The 14,501-nt window shown below is 48.9% G+C and overlaps 1 non-coding gene across 1 annotated transcript; it reads left to right on the top strand.

Moving 5' to 3' along the window:
• The first annotated feature begins 718 nt into the window (after positions 1 to 718).
• TRNAR-UCG (transfer RNA arginine (anticodon UCG)) lies at positions 719 to 791 on the top strand. The gene has a single exon. It is a non-coding gene; the product is annotated as a tRNA-Arg (tRNA).
• Positions 792 to 14,501: the final 13,710 nt, after the last annotated feature.

Raw genomic sequence — 14,501 nt, 5'->3', positions numbered from 1 at the left:
AGGCAAGCGCTCTGCAAACCGGAGCTGCCATGACCGCGACCGGCGCGGCCCGAGGGCCTAACGTCGAGAAGGACCGGCGCCCGGATTCGAACCCCTAGGGTGGGCCGCCGTCTCTTGGCACCCCCACCCACACCCAGACCCCGGCCCAGCCGGCCGAAGGCGGCCACCCCCGTGCGCCCCGCCACCCGCCCGCACCCGACAGCGCCGCCGCGGTGCGCCCTGGGACCAGCCGCCGCCCTGTTCCGGGCCTCGCTCCCTGACTGGAGAGGGAGGGGCCGCGCGCCGCTCAGCGACCCGGCCTCCCCGCCGCCGAACCCGCCGACAACCTCGGTCCGCACGGTGCTTCCCGGCCTGCGGCTCCACGGGCCCCGAGTCCACGGCGCGGCGTCCTCCGTCGCGCGGCCTACGCAGCCTCGGCGTGGCGTGTGGCCTCCGCCCTGCCGGTCCGCCTCGCTGGCAGCCGCAACTTCCCGTCTGCGCCCGGCTCGGTCCCGCGGCGGCCCGAGAGGCAAGCTTGAGACTCCCAGCGCGACCAATAGGAGGGCCGCCAATGGAGCGGTCCGCCCGCGGGGGGAGAAGGGGGACTTCCGGGTGGGCCCTCCCCGCAGAACGCAGCGAACCAAAGGCCAATCTCCCCTTCTCAAGGAGCAGGTGGGTTGGTCCCAAGCGAGCCAGCGGGCGGAGGAGATATGTTATGGGTTGCTAAACAGCTGTTGGCGGCCGCGTGGCCTAATGGATAAGGCGTCTGACTTCGGATCAGAAGATTGCAGGTTCGAGTCCTGCCGCGGTCGTGCAAAGATAATCACTTTTAGTTTATCCACCGTTAGGAATGAAGTATTGGAACAGTACGGAAGTAGTTACCGATTGTCACCCTACTTCAAAGATGTGGGAACGCCAAGATCCGCGGAAGTCTAAAGACTCCCATCCACCACGCCCAGCAGGTCCCTGTGAGATTCCTCTCCTACGTGTCTCAGCACAGGCACTTTTCTAAAATGTACCAGGTCTCGCGCAGTCCGCCGCAGGTGGAGGATAGTGGAGAGGGAGGGGTATCCTATACGGAAGAGTCAATTTATACTCAGTAGATGGATGGCAAGTGTTGGGGCTCGCAGCTGAAGCGAATCTCCCTCCCTCGCCCAGCGCGTGCTGCCTGCTGGTCCGGAGCAATTCTGATGGGGGGTAAAAACGCTGCTTTTCTTGCGACCCGAATCTGCCCGCAGATGCTAGTCCCGGCCCACAGCACAGCTGGAGCTAGTCCCGCTGACCGGCGTTCTCCAGTCTCCGCATCCGTCTTCTGCTGCTGCAGGTGCTCCCACAGCTGTTGGCGCCCGGGGGTCTGTGAACTGTAGTGAAGTGCACGCGAAATAAGGTCTACGTGATTAGCCACAACCCCCATGGGGCTTGGGATCTAGAGGCCCAGCTGTACGGGTGAAAATTCAGGCCTCGTTGAAAGTCTGCCGCTACGGTCCAGCGTGGATTCCAGGAACAGACTTGAGACTGACTCCAACTCGCACCTGCTACCGCCACCTGGAGCGGTAGAGAGACGCCCTGGGCCAAGCAGCATTGAGCCCTGGTGCCTTCTATTTAAATATGAAATATTTTCCATACACTTTTCTAGATGTACTTAATATACACAGCGTTTTAATGTTTGTGTTTTGTTTTGCCAAAAAAAATCAGAAACTCATCTTTTTTTTTTTTTCACGTAGCTGTTGACTTTTACAAAATACTGGAAGGAGAGGCTCTCGGCTTAAATCAGGGAGTCCCTGAATGGGGAAAACATTTTCGTCTTGTTTCTTCTAATGTCCTACTGATACTTGGCATTTCCTCCAATTATGAGCATAGGCAGTCAGCTACAGTGGTGCTACATGTGACTTTGTCCCTCCAGCAACCACAGGTATTTTCGTAATGCATTACAGGTGCTGCAAATTTTTCAAAATTTGCACTCATCTGTACTTCAAAATAACAGTGGTTACTAGGCTGCCGCTAGATCCTGTTAATCAGCTCACCTATTTGTTCTAATAAGTCAATACCTTTGGTGTCCTTTGTAATCATGTATGTTTTATGTGCTTGAAAACACTATTCTTCCATATAACCAAAAACTGCCTGTACCCCAAAAACTGTTGAAATAATAAAAATAATAAAACAATAGAAACACTACTCGGCCAGGCACAATGGCTCACACCTGCAATCCCAGCACTTCGGGAGGCCAAATTGGATGGATTGCCTGAGCTCAGGAGTTCAAGATCAGCCTGGCCAACATGGTAAAACACCATCTTTTCCAAAAAATAAAAAAATTAGCCCAGTGTGGTGGCGCACACCTGTAATCCCAGCTACTCAGGAGGTTGAGGCAGGAGAATCGCTTGAACTGGGGAAGCAGAGGTTGCAGTGAGCCGAGATAGTGATACTGCACTGCAGCCTGGGCAACAGAGTGAGACTCCGTTCCCCAACTCCCGCCACACACACCCACAAAAGATTCTAAGAAGGTGTCTATAACTCAAAAAAGCTAACAGCCCCTGGCCCAACTGTCCGCAGAGGCTTCTGTTACCCAGCCTGGCTGGCCTCCACTGAGATTCAGTCTCAGGAGATGTCCATCGAGATACCTGCTCCTCCCATAGGCTACTTCAGGCAAGCCTGGTGCCCTGGCCCCAGAATTAGCACCTTCAACAAGGACAAAACTGGTTGAGATTGATTCCTGCTGAGAGAGGGTGCCTGGAGGCCTGCATCCTTCCTGCCAAGCTGCATCTTGTTTGCAGGCCTTTCTGAGACCAGCTCTTCCGCTTCTCCTACCTCCTTTTCTAGGAGCTCCCCCACATCCTTCTAGAAAAGCCTGTCTCTGATAGTAGTACCTGAGAAACAGTTACATTTCCCACAATTTCCTGGACCTCTCCCCTAACAGAGCAAGAGGCAATGTTCATGAGGACCACCTGTCTTCATCAAAACACTGTACTTTTTTTTTCTTCTGAGATAGGGTCTGGCTCTGTTGCCCAGGCTGGAGTGCAGGGGCACAATCTTGGCTCACTGCAACCTCCACCTCCTGGGTTCAAGCAATTCTTATGCCTCAGCCTCCAGAGTAGCTGGGATTACAGGTGTGTGCACCATGTGCACCTAATTTTTGTATTTGTTTTTGTTTGCTTGTTTGTTTTTGAGACGGAGTCTCGCTCCGTCACCCAGGCTAGAGTGCAGTAGCGTGATCTCAGCTCGCTGCAGCCTCCACCTTGTGGGTTCAAGTGATTCTCCTGCCTCAGCCTCCCGAGTAGCTGGGATTACAGGCGTCTGCCACCACACCCAGCTACTTTTTTGTATTTTTAGTAGAGATGGGATTTTGCCATGTCGGCCAGGTTGGTCTTGGACTCCTGAGCCCAGGTGATCCACACTCCTCTGCCTCCCAAAGTGCTGGGATTACAGGTGTGAGCCACTGCACCCAGCCATAATTTTTGTATTTTTAGTAGAGACGGGGTTTCACCATGTTGGCCAGGCTGCTCTGGAACTCCTGGCCTCAAGTGATCTGCCTGCCTGGGCCTCCCAGAGTTCTGGGATTACAGGCATGAGCCACTGCACCGGGCTAGAACACCCCGTACTTTCAAAGCATGTACCTCAATTGTAACTAAATGATGATTTGTTTAAATCTCCCCCTTCCACTGCTGTAATGCTGAAAGGGACTGACCTTGTGTCTTGTTTTGTGCTCAGTTCTGGGACCTGGCTGGAGCTTGGTAAGAACCGGCACTTGCTGGCTGCCAGGCGCTGTTCTAAGGGCTCACACATGTCAGCTAAGTGAATCCTCACATGGACCCTTTGGATAGAGGTACTGTTATTATCCCCTTTCACCCATGAGGAAACTGAGGCACAAAAAGGCAAAGCAGCTTGCCTAAAGCCCTATAGCTGGTTATTGGTAGAGCTGGGATTTGAATTTGTGGAAACCAGGATCTCAGCAACTCCTCTATACGGTAAATACTGGCAGATGATGTTAGGGGAGGAACCTGCTCCACGGCTGTGTGCCAGGCGCTGCACATCCAGACGGTGCGGCCTCCCACATCACTGCTGCTGGCGAAGTAAGGGGCCCTCAGGTGACAGCCTGCTCCTCCAGGGTCCCTCTCGTGCGCTCACTTCCTGGTGACTTTCATGGTCTTCTCTCACGTTTGCCAAGCCCAGCTCCAGCAATTTCTGCCACAGACAGAAAATATCACTGCTCTTCCTTTATCAACTGCTACCACTTCCAAATGAATGCTCTAGAGCACCATTTTATTTCATCCTTTCAACGACCTCATAAAGTAGGTGCTATTATTATTCATTTTACAGAGAAGAAAAGAAAGACCCTAGTAAGATGTGTGACGCATGGTGGCTGATGCCTGTAATCCCAGCACTTTGGGGGCCAAGGCATGAAAATAGCTTGCAGCAGGAGTTCAAGATGAACCTGGGCAACATAGCAAGACTCCCATCTCTAAAATGAAAAAGTTTTTTTTTTAATTGTATGAGCGTGGCGGTACCTATCTGTAATCCCGGCTACTCAGGAGGCTGAGATGGGAGGATCGCTTGAGCCCAGCAGTTTTACTGTAGCTTGGACAATATAGCAAGACCAAAAAATGAAAAATCTTTTTCTCTAAAAAAAATGAAAAATAAAACTTTAAAAAGAAAAAAATGAGAATGTGTCCTTGTGACCTATGTGTGAAATCCAGGATGATAGGCATAGACTGTTTTCAAAACATGCTTCATATTTTGAGGGGGAATAATTCGTTCCATCAACTCCACATAGTCTAAGAACAGGCCAAAAAGAAATTAAAATGCAAATAATTTTTTGATGATTGGGAAGCTTCCTGATGGGAAGAAACTGTACCCTGTCATGTGTCTGTCTGGCAGACAGAGACAGACATCTTTCGTTTTTGTCCCCACCCCAATTTGTCCCTCCTTAGCTCCTGACCAAGGCTCCTGGCCCAGGGAGTTAGGGACAAAGCTTATTAACTAAGTTGAGCCAATGACGACACTCCACTAAAAAAATGAACAGTATTCCCTTCATATCATCAAATATCCGGTCAACATTGAAATTGCCAATGGCAAGAGCGTCTTTTTGCTTTAGCTAGTTTGAGCTGGATTCCCTGTCACTTGTGATGGAAAGAGCTCTCACTGATTGAGTGCTTATTAAATATTTGCTAAACAAATGAATGAGCTTTTTGAAATAAAGTCTTCAGCTAAATTTCACAGAAGGAAATTTCACTGAGATGAGACTAGCTAGGCTGTAGGTGAGAGTCTTAGATTTGCAAAATGCTTTGTAGTTTGTTGTTTGCAACTGCTCATAATATTACCTTAGCTCCACAACAGTCTATGATACAGGTAAGTATTTTCAAAGGAAATGTGATGTATTTCTGCCCTAAATTGAAAACCCCTGTCACTTATCATACATGCAATTGAAATGTAGACAACTACCTATAACTATACGATATGTAATTTAGATATTAAAATTTATAACATACATTTGATATCATTTAATTTAATGTGTAAAATAAAAATAACAATTACTACTAAGAAAGTCAACCAACTTACAAAAAGTCGCACCTAAATGTAAGTTCTTTGGTCAGAAGAATGACATTTTCTGACCAATGTGCAATAAGGGGATACTCCATTCATGTCTCAGAGTTTAAGACAAAGATGGGCTAGGCCCAGTGGCTCACGCCTGTAATCTCAGCACTTTGGGATCTCAGCACTTTGGGAGGCCGAGGCAGGTGAATCATGAGGTCAGGCATTTGAGATCATCCTGGCCAACATGGTGAAATCCCTTCTGTACTAAAATTACAAAAAAATTAGCTGGGCATGGTGGCACACACCCATAGTCCCAGCTACTCAGGAGGTTGAGGCAGGAGAATCACTTGAACCCGGGAGGCGGAGGTTGCAGTGAGCTGAGATTGTGCCACTATACTCCAGCCTGGGCGAAGGAGCAGGACTCCATCTTAAAAAAAAAAAAAAAAAAAAAAAGACAAGAAGAGGTTCTAAGTCAATAAGACGATTCAATTTTGAAAATGTTGATGTTAACCCCAAGAATCTCAGTCTACATGTGTATGTCACCAAAAAAGGCAAAAAAAAAAAAAAAAAAAAAAAATTAAACTGCCATCTCTGATACATTTTTGCATATACTAAACAAATATTGATTTATAGTAGCAACATTTCTATAAATTACTCAAAAAAGTTCCAATAAGAGTGGACGCTGGGCCACGTGTGGCGGCTCACACCTGTAATCCAAGCACTTTGGGAGGCCGAGGCAGGCAGATTGCCTGAGCTCAGGAGTTTGAGACCAGCCTGGGCAGCATGGTGAAACCCCATCTCTACTAAAAATACAAAAACAACAACAACAACAACAACAACAAAAAAAAACAAAACAGCCAAGCATGGGGGCACATGCCTGTAGTCCCAGCTACTCGGGAAGCTGAGGCATGAGAATTGCTTGAACTTGGGATGTAGAGATTAGAGGTAGAGATTGCAGCGAGCCAAGATTGCACCACTGCACTCTAGCCTGGGTGGTAGAGTGAGACTATGTCTCAAAAAATAATAATTAAAAAGAAAAAAGAATGGACCCTCAAAGTCCAGGCTTGGTGGCTCACACCTGTAATCCCAGCACTTTGGGAGGTTGAGGCAGGAGAATTGCTTGAGGCGAGGCGTTCAAGTCCAGCCTGGGCAACAGAGTGAGACCCCATCTCTACTAAAAATAAATTTTAAAAATAACGGTTTAAAAATTAAAAAGAGTGTATTGTGGCCAAAACCTTTACAATAAAAATTGAAAAAAAAAAGGAAAAAAAGAATTAAAAAGAGTGGACACTTGAATACAAAGATCTATTCTGGAAGCATGTCATCGGCAGCATGTCCTTCAGAGAGAAGGGCTGAACCTTCAGTTTCTGACCGAAACATCCATGGGTTCTGAGCCCTGGCCAGGGCCCTGTGGCCTGTTTCACCAGCTGCAAAAGTGCACATTCCACATCCTGACCTATTAGCTCCCAGCCAGGCCCAGCCCAGCACTGCCCTCTGAAGACAGCCTTGGCTTCCAGCCTTGACCTACAACCGCTGCCTGGGGCCTGCTGCAGATGGCAAATGGGTTTTTTGCAATGTGTTTATTACAGGAGCTTTTCAGCTCAAAACGTCGGCTGAGTGTAAATGGGGTGAAGAGAAGTGTATATTTCTCTCTCACAGAGCCCTTTCTTTTGAGGAATATATTGGGCTAAACTCTTGGGGTCAAGAACTTTTGTGGAAATGGTGTTGTTCTCCTGTTGAAAGGGGAAACGCCCCATCCTATCCCAGGAACAAAAAGTGTAAAGTTATCCAAGCAATGGAGGAAAACAAGAGCAACACTCTGAGCAGGTATTCACACGTTAGGGAACATCATCTCCCGCATCCTGTATCTGGAAGCAAATAGCCACACTCCTTTTTCGTTTAATTATCAGGGCCTGGAGGAATGATTCTGTATTTTTTTTCTTCAGGGAAAATGATGGACATGTTTGGTCACTGCAAAGTGTCATTCAGTTTGGATTGGTCCATATTTATTTATTTACTGCCCACTTTGTTCCAGAAAGACTTTGAGGTGGCAGAGGTGAGTTGTGATCACATAATCATGACTGTCTGAACATAAAGCAGGCAAGCAGCTCAAGCTACCCGTTGGGATCCTGCCAGGAGGTGTAGCAGGGCCTGCCACTCCCACAGGCCCCACCACCCAGGAAGCTGGCCATGCTCCCCTGGCCACAGCAGGCTGGACCCAGGCAGGTGCCTGAGCAAGGTAGGCATAGGCTTGCCAGGCTTGAGGGAGACCACACATCCACAAGCGAGGCTTAGCCACTAGGGCTGATCCAAAGAAGATGGTGAAAAGCATCCCAGTTACATCACCTTCTTTTGAGAACTGTGAGAAGGGACCCTGGCCATTCTCATCTGAGAGGACAGGATGCCCAGGGTCACCAGAGCTGCTGCTGCACCATGTGGCGATGAGGAGGCTGGCAGGACATCCCAGCCATGGAAGCTCAGGGGGTTCTCCCCACAGTACTTGGAGCATTAGAGTGATGCCAAGTTAGCAGTCCCAGGGGTGGCTGGGATGGTGGCCAGGATCACTGCTTTGCAAGAGGGCTAGTTCTGTGGCGTTCTGGAAGTTGTTCTGGAGGCCCCACTGAGAACCCACTGTCTGGCCCTTCCAAAGGTTTATAAGCATCTAATCTTCTATACTACGTCTCTGTCTCACTGAAACATCTGGAAAGTTCTGTGTTTCCTGCAGGTGAACCCTGACTGGTTCCAGTGCCTGCCTCTGGGCTCCGCTGTACCTTGTACGTGGATCTCAGGGACTGAGATTGTTTAACTTTCTCCCCCATCAAAGTGGGAGCTCCCTGAGGGCAGGGGTTCTGCCTGGTTTCTCTTCTATCCCCAGCACCTAGCACACGGCCTGCCCTGGGAGGTGACCAGTCAGTATTTGTGAAATGAACCACCCCAGTGAGAATACATTTCTTTTTCATCTCTGTATGCACCATTGTATCATTCAGAGTTCAGAGCAAGAACTAGGAAACAGTCTCAGATTTTTTTGGTTTGTTTTCATTTTTTTTAAATTTATTTTTATTTTTTCTGAGACCAAGTCTTGCTCTGTTGCCCAGGCTGGAGTGCAATGGCATGATCTTGGCTCACTGCAACCAACCTCCGCCTCCTGGGTTCAAGCGATTCTTCTGCCTCAGCCTCCCAAGTTGCTGGGATTACAGCCATGTGCCACCACACCCAGCTAACTTTTGTTTCTTTAGTAGAGATAGGGTTTCGCCATGTTGGCCAGGCTGGTCTCGAACTCCTGATCTCAGGTGATCCACCCACCTCGGCCTCCCAAAGTGCTGGGATTACAGGCGCGTGCAATTGCACCTGGCCCGGCTGCTTTTGTTTGTTTTTAAAGACAGATCCTCTCTCTGTCACCCAGGCAGGAGTGCAGTGGTGCCTCCCAAGCAGCTGAGACTACAGGTGTACACTACCATGCCAGATAAATTATTTTATTTTATTTTTTGAGAGACAGGAGTCTTGCTATGTTGTTTGGCTGATCTCAAACTCCTGGCCACAAGTGATCCTGCCACCTCAGCCTCCTAAGGAGCTAGGATTACAAACATATGCCCCCACACCCAGCTCGTTCTGGTTATTTCAAGCAAGAAGAAATGTAATGCAGGGCTTGACCTACATGAATCAAGACAATTGGAAGGGCCAGAGGAGTGGACATCAGAGAGTGACACCACCACAGCTGTGATCCAGATCCAAAATCTGAAGGAAAGAAGGCCATTGTGGCTACGGCTACCACTGTGGCTGCCACCACACATGAAGCCAGGGACTAGAGAGTGAAATGTGGTGCTGGGCTGCCCCAAACAGCTTTGTCAGTCAGAGCTTCCTGGTCTGTGCCAGGGCCACGAGAGTGTTCTCAGAGGTGGAATCTAAGTCACAGCCAGAGCCCTCACTGCAAGGGCATCTGGGAAATGTAGTTCTTTGCTTTCCACCACCTGTAATTCCTGGGAGAACAGAGGAGAGGGCAGGGATGGGGGCCAAGTTCCAATATACAATGTCTAGCAGGCACGGCTGTGCTGTTGTATCTGCATCTCTGCCAGGACATGTGTCATCTCTGCCTGGCCTAGGGGCTGGGAATACACACACTGGTTCCCGGCATTGGGAACAGGGGCTGTTTCTTTATCACCTCCAGCCCGCCTGTGCCCAGTGTAGGGTCTATCCGAGAACAAGCGCTACATCGGTGTTTCTGGCCAAGTTGCCATGTTTTCTGCTTTCCGCAAGGATGGGGATTCAGGCGAGGAGCTGCCTGGTTACCTCCCCCGACTCCCTTTTTTAAAAAATAATCTTTTAATTTATTTTCCTTTTTAAAAATAGAGATGAAGTCTCACTATGTTGCCCAGGCTGGTCCCAAATTCCTGAATGCAAGTGAGGCACTTTGCCTCAGCCTTCCAAAGTGCTGGGATGACGGGTGTGAGCCACTGTGCCCAGCCCTGGTGACCCCTGAAAACTGCCTGGAAACCACTGTCAACTTCTGACCCTGCTCCCAAGAGTTCAGAGGCCACAGGAAAGAGGGGCTGAATGCCAGCAGCTGGGGCCTAAATTGCCTTAGCTCAGGGACCAGCAGCATCTCTCAAAGCAGAGGGCCTGGGCTGGCGGGAGACAGGCCTGGCCCAGGCAGATGGAGGAGCTCTGGTGACCCTGCTGATGAAGCCTGGTGGTCCCAGACAAGGGGCGTGTCCAGTGTGTGTGGTCCTGGGCTAGGCAGGTAGCCCCAGGAATCCAAAGGAAGAGAAGATGGAGATCAGCCACTCCCCCAACCCCATGGATTTGCAGAGAGACTCAGTGCCTCCAAAATGTCAACAAAGGCCACTGAGGTGTGGCCAGTGCCTGAGAGGCAGGGACAACGACAGATAGCCGGCTGAGGACTGTGCCCCACTGCAAGGGTCAGAGAGCAAAGGTGGCTGCCCAGATCCACCCACACAGGCTCCTTACCCTTCACTCTGGAGGTAGTGGGGTCTGGTTGTCCCAGCTCATCCTCACCTGGGCTCCTGAGTGGACTGTCTATACCTGGCTGAGCCCAGACCCCATGGCCCCTTCAAGACTGTCTAGCCTCCTGCCAGCCCAGGATATGATGGGCCATGAAGAGGCCTGGGGATGGGGGAGGTCACAGTCAGGCTGGAGCCCCCAAATCTGAACCTAAGCTCTACCAGGTGGGGGCAGAGAGGGGAAGGCATGGTGGAAGCTGTCAGTGCACTGCCAGCCCCAGTCAGGGGCAGCAAGGAGGGTCACCAGGGTGACAAGGCTCGGGAGGGGAGGCCGGGCCCACCAAGGGGCAGGCACCCCAGGGCCAGATCTGAGTAGCAAACTCTGGTTCTTCATCTCCTCCATGGCCTCACCTCCACCCTGAAACTCTTGAGGGGAGCTCCAAAGTCTCCATCCCTTCCCAGAAACCCAAGAAACTGATACCATTGATGTCTCTAGATGGTGGGACATGATCAAGGGGAGACTTCTGACTTAAACCCTATTGTGGCTTTCCAATTTTGAATTGTGAACTTTTTACCTATTCAAAAACAATACATTATTTTTACATACTATATATATATATATTTTTTCAAGTAATATATTAAACTAAAACTAAAAAAAAAAAAAAGGAAAAGGCTAGTGTAGTGGGCTCACACTCGTAATTCCAGCACTCTGTGAGGCTGAGGCAGGAGAATCACTTGAGTCCAGGCATTTGAGACCAGCCTGGGAAACAGATTTAGACCCCCATTTCTACAAAAAAATTAAAAAATTAGCCAGGCATGGTGGCATGCACCTGTAGTCCCAGCTACCAGGGAGGCTGAGGTAGGAGAATCGCTTGAGCCTAGGAGATCAAGGCTGCAGTGAGCTATGATTGTACCATAGCTGGACTACACTCCAGCCTGGGCAACAGAGCAAGATCCTGTCTCAAGGGAAAAAAGAAAAGAACAGAAAAGACTTCATCATCTCCCTCTCTCATTGTTCCCCCTCCACCCAGGAAAGCCAGGTAGAATCTCTCCACTCTTTTTTCTCCATGTTCCAACAAGCATCAAAACACACATACAGAAGCCTTTTTTTTTCTTTTTTTTTGAGACGGAGTCTCGCTCTGTTGCTCAGGCTGGAGGGAAGTAGCACAATCTCAGCTCACTGCAACCTCGGCCTCCCAGGTTCAAGGGATTCTTGTGCCTCAGCTTCCCAAGTAGCTAGCACTACAGGCACAAGCCTCTACACCTGGCTAATTTTTGTATTTTAAGTAGAGACAGGGTTTCACTCTGTTGTTTCACCATGTTGGCCAGGCTGGTCTCAAACTCCTCACCTCAAGTGATCCTCCCACTTTGGCCTCCCAAAGTGTTGAGATTATGGCCATGAGCCACCGCACCTGACCCAAAGACCTTTTTAAAAACTTTATTTATTTACTTATTTCAAAATGGGATCACCCAATACTCTGTATTCTTTAACTGACAGCTATCATTCAACTGAATATCATGGACATCCCTGGCTGATGAATAAACAGTTCTCATTATTTGCTGTAGTTATGGTCTCTAAAGTCACCATGAACATTGAATGAGCAAACATGGAAGCATCGTTCCTAGAGGAAATATACAGTTAGGTTCCTGTGAGCCTCTGCTCACCACATTTCAATCAACTGGATCACTACATAACCTTGTGTTATATGTGTTTCCATTTAAAGGCACCTTATTTACTACATACTGTTGATTCATTAACATTGAACTCACAGCCAACAGTGCTATAACTCATGCCTGAATGAAGCTAATCTAACATACGCATTTTCTCTGTAAGGACATCACAGCCTTCTTGCGCTTGGGAACTCTAGACAGCACTTCAGCACTGTGCTTGGAGGCTCTGTTAAACAGCAAAACCACTAACAAGAAGCACAAATATGTGAAAAGCGTGGTCTGGAATAGACTGCAGAAAGAACATTTGTTTACGGCACAAGAGCTGAGATGAGAAGACAAAGCATCCCCTTGTTTAATCTCACAAATTGTTTGCCGCTCTGCAAATGCCCTCCAATGACTGTGGAAACATCATGACTATGGATTTAGGGATTGCAAATAAATATTAGAGAGAAGGCAAATTCACAAATGCTGAATCATGAGAATCAACTGTATATGGATCTAAATGAATTTTCTAAAATTTCCACATTTAATATTTTGGTTGGGGGGATTCTTTGCTTTTTTGGTAAACAGACAAAAACATATTGGTCACTAAAAAAGGTGGGAATTGGAGGGGCAATTGGACTTTTATGTCCTCTATTAACTCCATCCGCCACCCTGGTCCCTAGGATGGAGTTAAAGTGGCAGTATCCTGGCTGGCCCTGGAATGGCCCTTGACATGAGTATGACCTGGGGTGGAGGAGGGCACGGCTCTTCCTAAAGGCACACAGAAGTCTGATGACTGGCAGACAGTAAGCTGGACAGTGTCCTCAGGCTTCCCCACCTGAGGGCCCCTCTGACTGTGAGAGAGAATGGAAGCATTTGATCCCTATCTTACAGATGAGGGAATGGAGTTCTTGAGGCCCTCTACTTGAGGCCACATGGTGGTAGATGTGGCCGAGAGCCCTGCCCTTGAGCCTTTTGGCTGGAGGCTTCAAGCCAGCATCCATGGCATCCATGGAGGCAGCAGCCTGGTGGCCCAGCCAGTGGGCAAGAGAGGATGCTCTTTTCCATCCCTGGGTCTGGATAGAGGTCCTGAGGGAGTTAGGTCCTTGCCAAAGAGTGGTAGAGCCTGTGGTCAAGTGGAGGTTTCTGAAAGAAATGAGTCTGAATCCTGGCTCCAACTGTTTAAATTGTGACCAAATTTAATTTGACCTTAGGTCTTTATAAGGGGCGAGGTATTTGCCAGACAGTTTAGCAGTGTTAGCAATTATTATTACTGTTATCACAGACTTTACAAAATTTCAGAAGGTTTTCAAAGCTAACATGAAAATAGCCTTCAGGGCCAGACATAGTGGCTCATGAACTAAAATCCTAGCACTTTGGGAGGCCAAGGCAGGTGAATCACTTGATCAGGAGTTCAAGACAAGCCTGACCAACATGGTGAAACCCCATCTCTACTACAAAAATTAGCTGGGCGTGGTGGTGGGTGCCTGTAATCCTAGTTACTCAGGAGGCTGAGGCAGGAGAATCGCTTGAACTCTGGAGGCGGAGGTTGCAGTGAGCCGAGATTGTGCCACTGCACTCCAGCCTGGGTGACAGACCAAGACTCTGTCAAAAGAAAGGAAGGAAGGGAGGGAGGGAGGGAGGGAGAAGTAAAGAAAAGAAAAGTAAAGAAAGAAAATAGCCTTCTGACTGTAGCCCTCTCCATTCAGCAGGCCAGCCTGGGCTGTTTGATTCCCACTTAGACCCAAGCTGGCCCTCGCCACCATTTATCCCCCAACCCACATGGATAAACAAAGAGAAGAAAATTCAAACCTTCCATAAGCCCATCACCCTGAGATAACCACTGCTAACATTTTGGTGAGGGCAATTTGTGATGTTTTATATTTGTAATGCTCAGCTTGCACCGTGCACCCCCAAACCTGTATTTCTCACCTGCACCATGATGTGATTGTTTTTCTGTGGCAATGCATGATGCCTTAGACAGTAATGTTTGTCACTGCCAGGACTGTTTTCTGCTTATTTATTGTGGCACATGGCCTCCCTCACCCCAGATGGTTTCTGCAGATCCATGTGCTCTAAGGTGATGACTAATCCGCGAGCAGGGCTGGCAGCCGCCTCTGTGGCACAGAAGGGTGGCATCGCTGAGTTTCGATTTAGCTGAGACAGAACACCCACGGATGCCACCTGCACAGGCTGCCGGGAACATGGCTCTGATTTACACCACAAAATCCCTCCTGATCTAGAGCTATCCTGTCTCTAGAATAAAGGCTTTGGACAGATGGAAACTGAGCTTTGGAGAGATGAATATTCTGACTCACTCTAGCTTGGAGTGAAACGATGCCCACTCCTGACCCGGCTGGCCTCAGAGTGCAGACAGGGCAG

Source organism: Aotus nancymaae, unplaced genomic scaffold, assembly GCF_030222135.1.
Source record: "Aotus nancymaae isolate 86718 unplaced genomic scaffold, 86718_ANA_hifiasm-v0.15.2.pri h1tg000014l, whole genome shotgun sequence".
In the NCBI taxonomy this organism is placed as follows: Eukaryota; Metazoa; Chordata; class Mammalia; order Primates; family Aotidae; genus Aotus; species Aotus nancymaae.
Note: the sequence above shows the minus strand (reverse complement) of the source record. Positions and strands in the feature narration are given on the sequence as shown.